This window comes from Centrocercus urophasianus, unplaced genomic scaffold, assembly GCF_019232065.1.
Source record: "Centrocercus urophasianus isolate 14NV4802_14NV808 unplaced genomic scaffold, USGS_Curo_1.0 seq_12, whole genome shotgun sequence".
NCBI lineage: Eukaryota > Metazoa > Chordata > Aves > Galliformes > Phasianidae > Centrocercus > Centrocercus urophasianus.
In genome coordinates, this window is record NW_024884364.1 from 27,482,123 (window position 1) to 27,498,261 (window position 16,139).

The following is a 16,139-nucleotide window of genomic DNA, read 5'->3' on the forward strand; positions in this document are numbered from 1 at the left end:
GCTAAATTTTTCATTTTAAAAAATCTATTAACGTTCAAAATTAGTAATATCTTTAAAATCCTTCTACGACCTGTTTAAAAATAGGTATGTAGAGAATCTACTGCTGAAGTGGAAGAAATAATACCATGTCTGAGATGAATTTCATATACTAATCTGTTTTCACGTTTCTTTGGGGAGGAATTGTGAATGCCTAAGGCTATGTTAAAACTGCAGCCTCTGATACACATCCATATATTGATGTCTGTGAAAGAAATTGCATGTTAAATTATGTTTGGGATTAGGTAAAAGTGAAGCCCTGTGTGAGGATGCTAAGAATAAAGGACAGTAGGTTTTAAAATAAAAGTTACATACAGATTAATGCTGGAGAACTCCACTTGTTTGTTGTAGTAATGGAGATGCCAGCACATCTCACCTTGAGACTCAATAAAGAAGGCATTCGTGGTATCTATAGTGAACTCACAACATAGAACAAGCAGATAGACCTCATCTCATTTCTTTGAAGAAAATCTCGTCACCTTAAAGAAGGTTACATGTAAGAGAAACATTGTAACAAAGAAAAAAAATAAGAAAAATAGGAAAATAAACAATGATGGCATAGGAAATACTGCAAGCAGTCTGTAATATTGACATCCAGCTGTGCACAAAGTGTATGTACACAAAGTGTAATGAACTCCTGCATTTACACCACTTCTGAATCTGACTTAAGTTGAAAATGTGCTATTTAGATTCACGTCTGCAAGTGGTTAGTGAGAACAATATTTTCTAATTGAGGGAACATTGTGTATTCATGCTCATCCTAGCTGTGTTTTGTTTTTTGTGGGTTTACTTTTTATTTATTTTCCATGGACAGTGCAATGAGAGAGAGGGATACAAGGCGGTATAAAGAATGTAAAAAGCTCTGAACAATAGAAAGCATGCCATTTTCCTTTTTCACAGAAGTCACTGAAAGGACCCACAGTTCTGCTGTTTGTTCTGGCACACATATGCACAACTACTTAAATATTCTGTGAAGCACTCAGGTGTCCACCAAATTTTACAATTTAGCTGTATTTATTTCCTTATAATCTTATTGGCTGCCAATTTTGTTTTTCTCTTTCAGTTTTTTATCCACTATTTTGAGTCCAAAGCTCTGGTATATCTATATATTTCTGATTTGCTGGCAGTTATGAATAAGTTAAAAAAAAATTGCTTTCAGTTGGACCAGAAACAAAATTAAACATTACTAAAGAAAAGACTTTCTGAATACATTTGGATTGAACAAACTGTTTCGTTATCTTGTCGATAGTTTGAAAACTGACTTTCCCTTTAAATCAAATTGAAAGGCATTTTGAAAAAAACAAGTATCTCTCTCAATGCCTAAAACTCTGCATTGCCCCTGTTCATTATAATCTTTTTTTTCTAGTATCCCTGCAGTATTTGCTACATGAGGTGGAACTAATTTTGTTTTAGCAACTCACCTGCTTTGTGATCTTGGAAATGCAGGGGCTGGGGAAGCTCTTTGAGAAGGAATTCTTCCCTTTGAGAGAGGAAGAGGGAGAGTTGCGTGCTCAAGGCAGCTTTGATTTGCCAAGTCTCTTGGCCTGACAGGCAGTGTTTGAGTACACAGCTTTGCACTACTACTACATTTATTTGTCCATGCACACCATTCCATCTCCCACCCCCCAAAAAAATATACACAGGAACACAAGGCAGCTCTGCTTCTGGGCCATGCTGAGGGTATGTTGTGCGCCAAGGACTTAGAAAAATATGTGGGAAAATGGGCTTCAGACTTTTCCCAGCAGATTTAGACTCTAAAGAGGATGAGAACTGATCTGCAGGAGGACCAGTTGTTGTGATCCTGAAGCTGGAAAGTGACCTAGCTATTAGCACAATCTCTACCGCACACTCAGGGTACTGAACTAATTCACAGCAGCCTGCATCTCTATGAATCAGTAAAAGTCCTAATGAAGAACACAGATTTGCTTCACGAACAAGTAAGTCAATTTAGGAGGTCTAATTCTAGAGTAGAAACCCTGACTATCTTCATTTGGTACTCTCACTCAGCCACTGACTTGGACCACATGCAGAAATTCAACAAAGTTAGCTGACCCTCAAATCATTATGTGCTAAGAACTCCTTCCAGAGCTTGGCTCACATCGTCCTCTGCTAGCATCCAGGCCCTCCTTTCTGGTGTGCACTCAGCATGAAGCTGAAGTGGCTGCCACGAGGATCAGAGGTGTGCTTTGCAGCCCAACAAATATTTGTGTGTATATACATACACACATCTAATGCATACAGCTATCAGTGAAGATCGGAAGATACATAGGATGCCAGAGAATAGAATCCAAGATTAAACAAGACATAGACGTAACATCTTTTTTGCATCTAAAGCAGTGTTTTCAAGGACATCCAGAACCCAACAAAATTTTGATGCTACTGAAGCATAGTCCAGAGTTTTCCATAAGGTGCCCAGCAATTTGCTAAAGAAAATCTATGTAATTCATTTATCTTGCTATCCCTATGGTTTCTGAGTACCCAGGTTTAGTCTGTTCTAGTATTGACTATCAGAGCCTTTTAAGTGCAGCTTCATAGTGCCACTGATAGTGCTATCAACCATTTCCCTCTCCCTATTCTATGCTTTCATAACATATGTAGAATGCTCTTTGTTTTAAACCTTTCAGACTTCTGAGTCAACATGTTTTAAGCAAGTGCTGAGTCTGCTAACATCTCCTGTCTTTACTCAGCAAAATAAGTGTGATTTTACATGCATAGTCAGCAAAATAGTTAAATTTTTCTGTAAAACTGCATTAGACCTCTGCATTAGGCTAATTACTAATTCCCTAAAAAAGGTTATGCAGTTTCTGCATAGCAAAAGCCTACCTAGAACTCTGAAAATGAATTCTGTGAACTTCATTTTTCATAGTTGAATTGCAGCATTTCTGTATCATGAATCACAATTAATTTGGATGCAATGTTGTTATTAATGAGATTAGAAACAATTCGCTTTTACTTTATGAAATTTTTCCACAGCACTATTTGTGGAATTATTCCATGGCACAATTTGTACACTGTTTTATGGCACCACCTACTGAAAATTAAACTGATATAAAAGAGTTTAACAAATAGTATGAAACTACTTCCTGCTTCCAGTGTACAATGTATTTGAAAGCACAGACCCGAACAAATTTTATACTTAAAGTTAAACTGTCCTTTGGAACTGAAACAGTTTGTTCTGTCCAGCAGTTACAAAAACGTAATTCGACTAAAGGATTAACTATTCTGGCTTCAAAAAGAGAAAATCATCCTGATTTGAATTTTTATATGCTAGCCTTCATAGGCATTATTTGTAAACACAAAGTAGAAGTTATGAATCACCCTGAAAATGTTGGCAAATGCACCCCTAGTTTACTATACATTTTTTGAAAAGGGTTTTATTTCCTTGAGTGACCTGAAGTAATTTTATTCACGTTAATTCCTGGTTAGCAATGAGCTCTTGAAATGAACTACATTCCAAATAAGTGCTGCACTGCTTATAAAAGTGTTCTTTCTGATTTCATGAAAATACATATCCAAACTTTGATAAGTAGACAAGCCCCAATAACTGTCTTAAAGGTTACATTTCTGAAGGTGCTTTCTTTAAAGACTACTCTCCATTTTACTTATGAGCAACAATGCTATCATGAATTTTGAGATAATTCAATCATCAGTTAATTTAATCACATAACAATATAATGTGTTCTGACACTGTTACTTACCACACTATGTTGTTAACAAGGCTTTAAATCAGGGTTATGCTGACTTTTTGACTTAAAGGGCAACCTGTCCACAAAGGTCAGGGCTTTTCGAACAGTCATTCTTGGGGCACATTTTTCCCTCCTTCCATTCTTCTGTATTACTCAGGCAGCGTCACTTCCCTGAGTGTGTCCCAAGAGATTGGAGGGCAAGCACAGTTGTGTTCTGCAACTTTTTTCCTGTCTCTTGACATCAAATGCTTGTCAACTGTGGGAAAATTAGCTTTCTGTGTGTTAAATGTGCATCCTTAACCTGCACATGTGCCTCACCGCTGCTCACATCTGGGCCAGTGACACAGAAAATGGGGATCAGCTTCCTTTTTTCCCCTGTCACCCTTGGGCTGTTTCCTTGTGACTGTGAAAGGCTGAGTCACCCGATGGTCAGAGCCCTCCTGAAGGCAAGGTCAGGCAGTCACAGAAGCACAGAATGATTTGGATTGGAGAGGACCTCAAAACCCACCCAGCCCCAACCCCTGCCATGAGCAGGGCTGCATCCTGCCAGCTCAGGTTGCCAGGGACCCATTCAACCTGGTCTTGAGCATCTCCAGGGATGGGACACCACAGCTTCTCTGGGCAGCTGTGCCCTCTCAGTGAAAAATTTGCCACCATCATCTCTCCTCTGTTAGCTTAAAGCCTATCCCCATTGTCCTACCATTATCTGACCATGTAAAAGTTAGTCCTTCTCCTGTTTATAAGCTCCATTCAAGTTCTAGAAGGCCACAATGAGATCTCCCCAGAACCTTCTCTTCTCCAGGCTGAACAAGTCCAACTCCCTGAACCTTTCTTTGTAGGAGTGGGGGTTCCGATCTCTGATCATCTTCGTCCCCTCATCTGCACCCGCTTTAACAATTCCATGTCTTTCTTGTGCTGGGAACCCCAGTCCTGTACACAGTACTCCAAGTGAGGGCTCCCAGGGCAGAGCAGTGTGGGAAAATCCTCATTTTTTTCCTATTCTATGTGAGTAATTTTGGATTTCAGAAAATTATTGTACAGGGAACAGTGTGGAAATACTTCTCCTGTAGTTTGTTTCTTTTGCAGCTACAGCTGCGCAGGTGTTTAGAGAAAAGCAGTGCTTAAATAAATTTTAATAAGGAGAAATATGAGAGCAAATGTAGAGCTCAGGCAGGCACAGATATCCCATCATCCTGAAAGTACTGTAGTTGTCTCTCATGTCCATATGCAGAGAGAATCTTCTGCATGCTAAAACAACACAGGTACAAAACATAGAATCATAGAATCATAGAATGGTTTGGGTTGGAAGGGACCGTTAAGATCATCTGGTTCCAACCCAATCGCTGTAGGGAGGGACTCTTCCCTCTAGACCAGGTTGCTCAAAGCCCCATTCAAGGCCTGGCCTTGAATGCTTCCAGGGAGGGGGCATTCACAACCTCACATGTCATATATCCTTTTTTTTTTATATACACAATATTTTATTCCCTAAACTTGCATAAAGCAGATATTAAAAATGATATTCTTTTTAATATATGAATATAGCTGTATACAAATGTAATGGCCAAATGCAAAAAATACATGCAACTCCAAGGGCAGTATCTGGCCACAATGTTTGTACACAATCGAGAGAAAATAATACTGTACTACAAACTAATGTAATGGCACTTAAAGCAAAGCCTATGTATATAACAGAGGGAGAAACTAATGAGAAGCAGATGTACCCAGGAGAGTGTTATTTTGGCTTAATGGTATGTGTGGTTTCATTCAGACACGTGTTCCTTCAGCACGTGGAGAGCGAGTGTATATATAGCTATGTAAAGGAAAATAGTAGTTGCTGAAAAATGTGTATGCTATCAGGAAAAGAGGTTTTAAAGGGGAAAGTATTCAGATGAAAAGGCACATTCTCTAAGTCTCGGGAGAGCTCAGCACTTTTAAACCACAATTAATTAATTCTTCTGCATTCCAGGATGCCAAAACAAATGAAACAATCAATTCCTTTCTGTACCCACAAGACAGCGTTAGCTGAGCCTGCAGCCATGCCAGCAGTGAGTGCCCTGCCTGCATACAGGGGCCAAAACAGCAGTGGTGGCCTTGGCTCCTGCCTGGGCTGCAAACAGCACAGCGGCCTGGCTGATGGCTGCCTGAATTAACCTCAGCACAGCCCCAGTCCCTCCTGGGCATCCAGTCAGCACAGGCTTTGCAAAAGTGACCGCAGCAGTAACATCTGCTGAAAGCTCAATTATCTTGGCTGGAAAAACAGGTAGCATCTCCTCCACTTGGTCAGACAGAAAGGGGCTTGATTTTACTGGTAAAACATAGTGTCGTGTTTTTAAATAACATGGTAATGCAGAACTCTTTTTTAATGAGATGTCACTGGAGTGGAGAGGTGAAAAAACATTAACACAGCCGTCTCAAGAGGAAATGCACTTTTCAAGGGGCATTTAGGTTGTAGATATATATTTCACCCATATTTCTACAGCCACTCCAAATTGAAGAAAAGGCTGCTACATTCAGTAGCAATTCTCGATGTTTCACTGTTAGCAGGAAATGCATTGTCCTGTTAGCACAACAGCAGCCAGGTTTACCTGATCCTATATACATTATGCAACTGTCACACACTGCGAAAGGTCTACTGCAGGATGCAATGACTTCATACCAAATTCATACCAAGTAATGTAGCCAACAGGACGAGGGAGGTGATTTCCCTCTGTACTCAGCCCTGGTGAGACCGCACCACAAAAGCTGGACCCCCATTGTGAAAGGCTTTAAGTCCCTGGAGCAAGTCCAAGGAAAGGCAGCAAAGCTGTGAAGAGTCTAGAGCACAAGTCTGACAAGGAGCAGCTGAGGGAACTGGGGTTGTTCAGTCTGGGAGACCTCATCACTCTCTACAATGACCTGAAAGAAGGCTGTGGCAAGTTGGGTTTGGCCACTTGCAAGTAACAGCAATAGGATGAGATGTACCGGTCTTAAGTTGTGTCAGGGGAGATTCAGGTTGAATATTTGGAAAAATCTCTTCTCTGAAAGAGTGGTGAAGCAGTGGCACAGGCTGCCCAGGGGGATAGTGGACTCATAATCCCTGGAGGTCTTCAAGAACCATGTGGATGTGGCACTGAGGAACATGGTTTAGTAGGAAATATTGATGGAAAGTGGACGGTGGGAATAGATGATCGTAGAGGTCTTACCTTATGATTCTACAATTCTATAAGCTTTGGTAGGAATTCAGACTTTATTTTATCTTCCTTGAAGACACTACATCTAGCTGTGCAGAGCAATCTCATATGACCAGATATTTCGGGAGAACTACCAGCTATTGCTTTTGTCATATACAGAATAACAACTAATACAGCTATTTAAGCCACTAAATGCATTCTTGTGTGCTTTTCAAGTGTAGTACTCAAGAGTAGAATGGACCTAATAAGAAAGTGATCTCATATACAACAGTGAGGATGAGGTGAAACTAAGGGAATAGACTTTTTAATGGCCTTCTCTGGAAAGAAGGGATTTCAGTAGTCTTCAGTTTCAATAGACTTATGCACTGAGGTTTTCAGTGCTTAATAGAGTCCAGCTTTTCCTAAACTGTTGTGATTAAAGCCAACATCAGTCTGGACTGCTCTGAAAAAGTTCCTTCTGAGTATCAGTATCAGAGATCACTGTTTCAGCCTGATTTTACAGCTGTAAATGTCAGTGTGACCATGGTTAAAAGCCTAGAAATCACTACTGTTCTAACATATCAGTACCACTGCCTGTGTTCCACGATTGCTTTAATTCTGCCCTACTTTACTGCTTGCAAGAGGTCCTCCTTTTTCTCACACCTTGCTATTCCAAACACAGAAATCTAGAATGCAGCTCTGCCAGCCCTGCCAGACCCTCTCCTGGAGGCAAAGGGCTAGGATGATTCTTGTGCAAGGAGAGATGTGGCCTGGCACTGCCCTTCTGGCTTAAAGGCTGCAGCGTGTCTGAAAAGGATTCGAAACCCACATGAAAACCTCCAGCCCTATGAAGCCACAATCACAATCTCAGTTTTCCACTGGTCATGATTATACCACATCAAAGTACTCAAAGCAAACTGGGACTGTTTCCCTATCCTCTTCACTTAGTGGCCAAATCATATTTTGGAGCAGTTAAAGTAGATATTTTTTTCCTTTGCACAAATATGGTCAAAAGAATCAGAAGTCGATAAACTATTTTCATGAGAGTTAGTACAAAGTCATCAAAATTTGATGTTGCACACTGTAGGATAAGTCAGAGAACATGAAAAAAAAATGTTGAAATTGAAAAAGAATGGAAAAACTCCATTTTGTTTGACGAAATAAGGAGTGCAAAGCACTGCAGTAAAAAATAATCTTTTCTTCTGGAAAGCATTTTCAGCTGTGTCTCATTCTATAGAACCACTGAGATTTTTGGGATGGTTTTCCCACCATTATATGAAAGATAAACAAAAAATAAAAATCTTTGAATGCTCTTCAGTCTTTTTAAAAGCTTGAAAATGAAACCACTGGAAAATAAAAAGATTTACAGGATGTCCATTGTTTAAGGTCACTGAACAAACCAATGCAGAGAATTTGACTCCTCTCCTATTTTTTGCCTCACTGTTCTTGTAAATCATATTTTATCTTAACTTGCTTATTGATGGTAGGCCTTTGCCAGTCTTCTCTATCTTTCATCCAGTGGCAATTCAGCGCATAAACACTTCTGCTGATGTAAGTGCTGGCGCAGATTTCTTGGGCAGCACGTCCAGAAGAGAATAGGATAGCTGGGGAAGCTGAAAATTCTTGCAACATACCCTGCAACTGAGAAAGTAGACTTTTGGGAGGAACTCAAGTCCCGACAGAAGTGGGCAAAGGAATGCAATATTTTCTAGTTGCCTCTTTCAACAAAATGGACTTCATGCATATATTTGAGTTCTCTGTTGATCTGAGGCTACAACTCAAAGCAGTTGCGTCCTCCCAGTAACCTTTTTAAGTGCCATTTCCTATTCTGTTTCCCTTTCTTTTTTTTTTTTTTTGGAGAAAGGGGAATTTGTATTTGTAGTGACATAAATATTTTAAGCTGACTTTGGCTGTTCCATTCAGAAAACAGTCCATTAACTGTCATGTGTGTACTACTATCTCCTCCCAGAAAATGTCTGTTTATACCCTCAGCCTGCTTGCAAATGTGAAACCCTCAGCTGGTAGAAGTGCAGTCTCACAGAACACTGCGTTTCTCACAGGAAAGCACATCAGGAGCTGTGGTTGTGGTCATTGCTACCCAGTGACCGAATTTGCCTGGTTGAATAAGAGAGAAAGTGGGAGGGATGCATCTCAGATCGTACCATTTTTAATAGGTAACAGACTATGGTCTGAATGGTGCATTTAAACTATAATGAAAATAACTGATACATGTTGAATTCCTGAAAAAGCCACGCCAAAAAAATGAATGTGATGTGTACTACTGATTATGCTGGATTTCCTTCCAGCTCCTTTCATTAAGATGTTCTATTCCCGTAAAACAAAAACATTTATACTCTCACATGTACGTCAATGGCAAGAGATCACTTTTCAAAACCTGCTCCATTTCCTCAGTGACTCAGCTTCTCAACATTACGCTGTTTGCATAAGAGTAACTAATTCCTGGAGTAAATAGACCCACTACATGTAGCCCCTACCAAACTTCTGTCATTAGAGGTCATGTAAAATGACCTGCTTCCTTATATACTTCTTTATAGTGTCCCCTGTGTGCCCTACATCTTTTTGAAAAGTATAGTTCATGACACATGACAGTGTCATGACAGGGAACAAGAGAGCAATGAAAAAAGACAAATTTGCGTTTGGCTTTAAAAAACAGAACACTGCTGATATTCAGACAGCAACAAATACGCACTTGCCAGTACTCAGTTTACAGAGAAACAGAAAGGGAAAGGGAAAGGGAAATATTGCATTTATATGATATGATTTTGATGTACATCTTTACTTTGTGATGTAAGATGACATGGTCTCTCTGCATCATCTATTCTTTTTTTTTCTGTGTTTAACTTCATATCTCCGTAAGATAGTAATATAATTTTTTCAACACTGGCTACAAAATTGGATGTTCCCTGATTTTCCTGATCAAGCAGGATGCATTAACTTCATTCAAACATTAGACCTAGTTGGCTAAGATACATCCCCTTTTCTACCCCAAAGTAAGAGGCTACCCTGAATGCCTATTCTGAACTCCAGTTTCAGATCCAGTGTCTCTGTTCTTCTTAGGTAACAGTGTGCTGAGGCACACAAGAATTTACTCCTTAGATACTGTAACATAAGTCTAAACTCTCTGCATTTTTTTTTTCCTAGGGAACAAGTGCATATTCAGTTCAGCCGTCACTGAGATCAGTGGGACATGTAAAAGATACAGCTCCAATGTGCAGGTGTAATGTGTCCACCATTACAGTGCTCTTCGAATTTGTGCTTTTCATATCCTACAGCACAGGCAGTATGTTCTTTATGGCTAAGTTTCCAGTGACATCTTAGTATGAGTTTATTTTTCATTTCAAACACAAGGAGATAGTGTGAAATCAAATTCCCTGGTTACTACTACAGAAAATAGCTTGATTTTTTCCAATGAAAAATAAAAACTATGCAGTTCTGATTTCTTCTGCTTCCCAAACATTCGTTGCATAAGCCATCACAGCACTGCTGAAAAACAGCCTAAAACCAAGGGGAACACAGACAGCTGGTTCAAATGAGTTACCAGGAATGCAGGGGTAGTTGCATTTTGGAGTCAACGGAAAAGTCAACAGCGCTTGTCTCCTGGTGTCCTTCCAGAGTCAGCTCACATCTGACTAGCTCTCTCACTGTTTAGGCATAAACATTACTAATCATGTGTTGCATCATCCTTTTATTTTATTACGGTTCAATTCCTATTTTAGAAGCAACAGGTAGGTGAAAATGAGGAAAACTAAGCAGAACTTACCTTTCTTTGGGGTTTCGGGTTTGCTCAAATAGTGGCATTACAGAATCTTTACTTTGTTTCTAATTACAAAGGAATTGAGAGTGAAGAAGATGGGACTTTGTCTCTAACTTATTATTCAGACAGCAAAACAAGACACAGTAGTGCACAAGAAATGCAGTGGAAGACAGCAATTCATGACATTGTCTGTGAAGGAATATTTACAGTACAGGCTGTCTTACTGAGTAGGGCAGACCATGTATGGTGCGTAAGGCCTACTAATTGGTCAATTAAGTGCAACATCATCTCATATGAAAAGAATTGCATTCAGGCCTGAAGTTTTAAGAAATTAAAAAGACATTTTAAAAACTAAACCATTATGAAAATCCTGAAGTACTGCACTGGATTCAGTTCTATTAGGGATTTGCTGAGATGTGTATGTCTAGTATTAAATGTCTGCAATAAGGAATTTCTGTCTAATGTAATCTTATCACATCCTGAAATAGGTTAGAAAAAACTATCAATGGGAGAAAAATGTGATAGGAAGTCAAAGCCCAGAACAAACTGACAGAGCACAAGGGATGGCAATCTGGAAACAGTTGATGAAGTCATGTGCATCTCAGGGAGAATGATCTGCTAATTGTGAGATCAGGTCAAAGAGCAAGTGACTGTCAGAAGGAAGTTTTCACCCACGGCCATATTTGATGCATTGTCATCCTTTTACCTCTGAGACTAACTAGAGTTTTCAGCTTTAAATATCAGTAATGGTATTTTGGGAGCGACGGAGTATGGGAATACAAGAAAAACTGTTCAGAGCAGAAGCTGTGGAGCAAGAGAAACAGCATAAAAACCAAGAGCATCTCTAGAAGAAGAAACGTATCACGGCTCTGACTGGATAAGCACCTGTGTGAATGGTTGAAGAGTGTTTTGTAGAATGCTCTGCTGACATGTAAAGGTGGATGGGAAAATTAGAAAAAGAAAACTTGTGAGGGTATATAGGTGATGTGAGAACTTGCAATAAACAGTTTAGATCGTTTGCTTCTGAGTCCGTGCATCAGACGCTGCAACAGAGAAGTGTCCTGAGCCATGGAGTATGAGATGGAGGAGGTGGGGAAGAGGGGGCCATTTAACTCATCTCTTCAAATTGCACTGCCCCTTGCCTCTGTGCCAAAGGGATCTCAGCTATGCCAGCTACACAGTCAACAGCAATAAATGAACATTCAAATGCCTTTGAAATACCTTGACACAGTGACAAGAATCTGCCTTGTTGACACAACAGGAAAGGGTTAGGAGATGTCCAGCACTGGATAATGCACCAGACACCGAGGTTATGACTGTGACATATGGGGTATTCCAGGTGACTATGAAGAAGTAGGATTGATTAAAGGAAGCCGTGTATCCTTGTTAGAAGAATATTTCATTCAGAGTAATTAGGCATGCTGAGCAGGAAAAATCATGAGAGGAAAAATCATAATAATATAATGATAACCATTACTGAGATATGTATTAAGAAAATTCCAAATTTAGCATTAAGAAGAAGAAGAAGAAGAAGAAGAAATCAAGAAATGAGAGTGCCTATTTGTTTCTAGAAAGGAAAGAAGAGACATCCATTTTACATCTTTCAGTTAATTAGCCTATTGAATATACTACAATGACAGCTTGTGTCATCCTTCTATTTCCCATTTGTTCTAGAAAGCTTGTCCACAAAATTGTATCTACATGAATTATATATATCCATAAAGAGCTTTGGTGTTTTAACAAGAAATTTCTAAAATTACATTTTCCACTGAAAAATATTTCACCATAACTTCCCAACCATTTCCAGCTTAAAGATGCTCATGCATTAATTTTAACCCCAGTAATTTTGGTATTGAATAACAACACAAAACCTAAACTTCCTTCATTTTTTCTTCCTGAAATTGCAGGGGATTTTAATGCTGATCATGGGAAAACAAAGATGAATCATAAACAAAGGTACAGCCTTTTTTTTTTTTTTTTTTTTTTTATTAATAAAAAAAATATTTTTTTAAAAAAAAAAAAAAAAAAAACAATCCTGGTCTTCATATAACAGATACCAGAGTTTTTTTGCTGACAATTTAGTAAGAAGTACACTGAGAAAATAAAGAACAAAGGTATGTACTAAGCAAATCAAGAAAATGAGACCATAGAGCTCTAAGAAATCTTAGTGTTGCCAAAAAGATATCTTGGCCCAAAATATCTGAATGAGTAACACAAGGAAGACATGTTTAATCCTCTTTCAGTCACTCTGGCTGCATTTACAGGATAAACAAGAGTCTTCAGTTTACAGATGCTAATTCCAAGGCATGCTATCATTTTTGTAAGGTACAATGTGTTTCAGAATTTACCCACACGCGGAGTTTTCAGTAATTGCTTTTCAGTTTTAATCAGTTTTATTTAAAGTTTTATTGTGCTTTTCCTAAACTTAGTCATTATGACGTATCCCTCTCTTTCGGGATTACCAGATATTATCAGGAGACTGCAAGATGTTCTCATACAGTACAAACTTTACTACACAGAAGTAAGATTTAATATTGTCTGAGGCCTGGTATAGTTCAAAGACTGCAAGGCTATGCAGCGGGTTTGGAAATAAACCAAAAATCCCAAAGGGATGAGGCCAGGCCACTGGCAATTAATTGCAACAATACTGTGCAGAAAACAAAAAATGTAACTCAACATTTCTCACTGCTAACCCTTGGGATCTTAATTTAACCATTATTAAATTATTGTTAAACTGTTGATCATCTAATCTTCAAATATTAAAAAAAAAGCAAAACAATGTTTAATAGTAACATGGCAAGAAACTGGTTCCCTCCTTCCTTTGTTTCAAAGAGCATGTGCACATACATCAAAAAAGACTCATCAGCTATTAGTCAGTTCAATTAGTCAATTCTGACTTATTGAAATTCTCAATGATTTTTGACAGAACGTGCAAGACATGAAGAAAGCAAATCATTTAGCATCTTTCTTTGAAAATAACTTGATCTTCATAGCCTGGCGAATTTTTTCTCTTTGGATTCTATCTTGATTAAAAACATTTCATATACATAGTTAGAGAAAATACAGTTTTCATGGTAAAGATAGGAGGAGTGACAGATTTCACTTGTAACAGCAGATGCATAATCTGTCTCTTGTCTTTATGGAAAGAAATATTGTCTTCACAAGTATCATGGCATTGTTTAGCACTTATAATTTCAGTAGTTTAAAACAGTTCTCAGCCATAAACAATAGCCAAAAATTTCAGCGCTGTTAGGTGACGTTGTGTACCCTTTTGGAACACTTTAAATTAAGCCTGTTTTTTAGAGAATGCAATTACTGAAATCAAGAAATTCTACTCTTTGTCAAACTGGGAATTCAAAATCAAAGTCATTCCAACCAGTCCATTTCAAAAAATTGCTTGTGGCTAAGTTTTCCTATCATCCGTCATGTATTCTAGTCTGTATGCTCAACTCTGGATGCTTAGCAATAGCCAACTAAAAGGCTGAGCATCCAATGCAAACTGATAATTTCTTAAAAATCTTCCCTACATTTAGATGTGGGAATCTAACACTTCCCTTAAAAAATGTTAAGTCTTAAGGCAGCATATAATCTATAGAAACCTGTGCCTTTATATAGCACTTGGGTTGTAGAAAGTGCTAGGCATTGTATGTGTGGGAGGTAGTTCATAAAGCAGACGAAAAAAATAATGGATATATCCAAAGCTGGAGAGGATTGGTGAGGTGGTGTTTCCCAGAAACAAGAAGTAAAGAACTTCCTGTACAAATTATCTGTTTTCATTCAATATTACTTTCTAAAAAGACTTCAACATTTAATTTCACACATAATATCTGAAGCCAAACTTTACTAAAAATCTCTAGTATACCAGTAATGCAACCTCTAACATTCAGCATTTCTTTTCAAAGAGATTGATTTCAAAATCAAGAGGATATTTCATGTCCAGTTATAACATAATCCATCACTTCTTGTTTGTAAAATAGAGATACTTTAAATACCAAATGAAAATATTTTAAAAATGTGATTTTATTTGTATTTGGAATGATATATGCCATATCCTGCTGATGTGATTAGTTGTGATGACTCTGTTTAAACTGTAGCAACTCTGAGGTCCAGAAATAGAATCGGGTTATGGGAGTAACAAGATACATCAAAAGGATTTTAATAGATTATTCAAGAAACAGACTAGGAATGCAGATGACCTGAGGGTAGGAAACAAAATTAATCTGTTCTTTGTGCAGTTTATTCTCATACCATGCTCATGGGGCAGTGAGGATTCAAGACAAGAGATGTCAGTGCACAAGCAGACCATTCTCAGAGCAATATAGAAATGCAGGGTCTTGGTCAAGAGGTGATTACATATGTAGATTTAAACGAGATTTTTAAGTAACCTACCAAGAACTTGAGGTGTTTATTAAAAAGCACCTGGTAAAGTCAGGTGTCTCCCACACGGACAGAGGTTCCACTTCCCAGAAGATTCACAAAAACAAATAAAATAAATCAAATTAAAAATATGTATTTTTCTGTTTTCTTCTGAAGATTAACAATAATGTATGTGACTTAAATACTTACATTCAACAATATTTAGTACTGCAAGGCTATACTGGAAAGCTATATTTATTCTTACTCCAGAATAGATCTTTTTAGTTAGTTACACTTGGTGAATATTTAATAAATGAAAAAAAAATGCTATTAATCTTTAAAATCTTCACTGAATTTAAAGCATTTCCTTCTTTAATAGATAATGTTTATTTTTCACTTCCTCATGTACATTTTCCCACTCACACCCATGTGAACTTCAAGCAGTATCTTACCCTAGAGTTGTGGAATGCCACTGATCCCAGGAAAAAAAACACATGATCTGCCTTAGTATAAATTCCCTTTAAGTTCTTTTACAGTATATTCACTTCCAGGATTTTAAAATGTCATGTTGGACCACTAGAGAATTCATCAAAAGCTCTGTGCTGGCTATAGTGCGTAAGAAGAACAGACCATGGGAATGGACTGGATTGTGCTAGAAAGCAACACACTGTCAGAAACGGTGAGTATATATGGAAAATCAAACAAAAAAAAATACAACTTGATATACTTTCTTTGAAAAGTGTGTCTAAAACTTGGTTCCTACTCAATACATAAAATGAGAATAACCTGGGAAGTTTCTAAGCTCCCCACAGTAACATAGGCAACAACAGGAGCAGAATAGACAAGTATCCCTGAAAAAAAATATCACTAGTGTTGAAATATGGAAATAGGAACTTTCCAGAAAGAGCAGACATCTGGAAATGTTGACCTTTATCTTTTCGTTTTTCTACAAAAGTGAGTTCTGCCTTGATAAGTGTTGTGTAGAGTAACAGTGAATGCCTGCCTGCATCAAAGACATTAGTATCTAATTATACTGGAGAGGACCCTCTTGTGGCCCCTGATTTACCATTTATCCCGCAAGCAATTCTAAGAATAAGAAGAGAAAACAAGGATGAAGGAAATACAAAAGAGGGAATC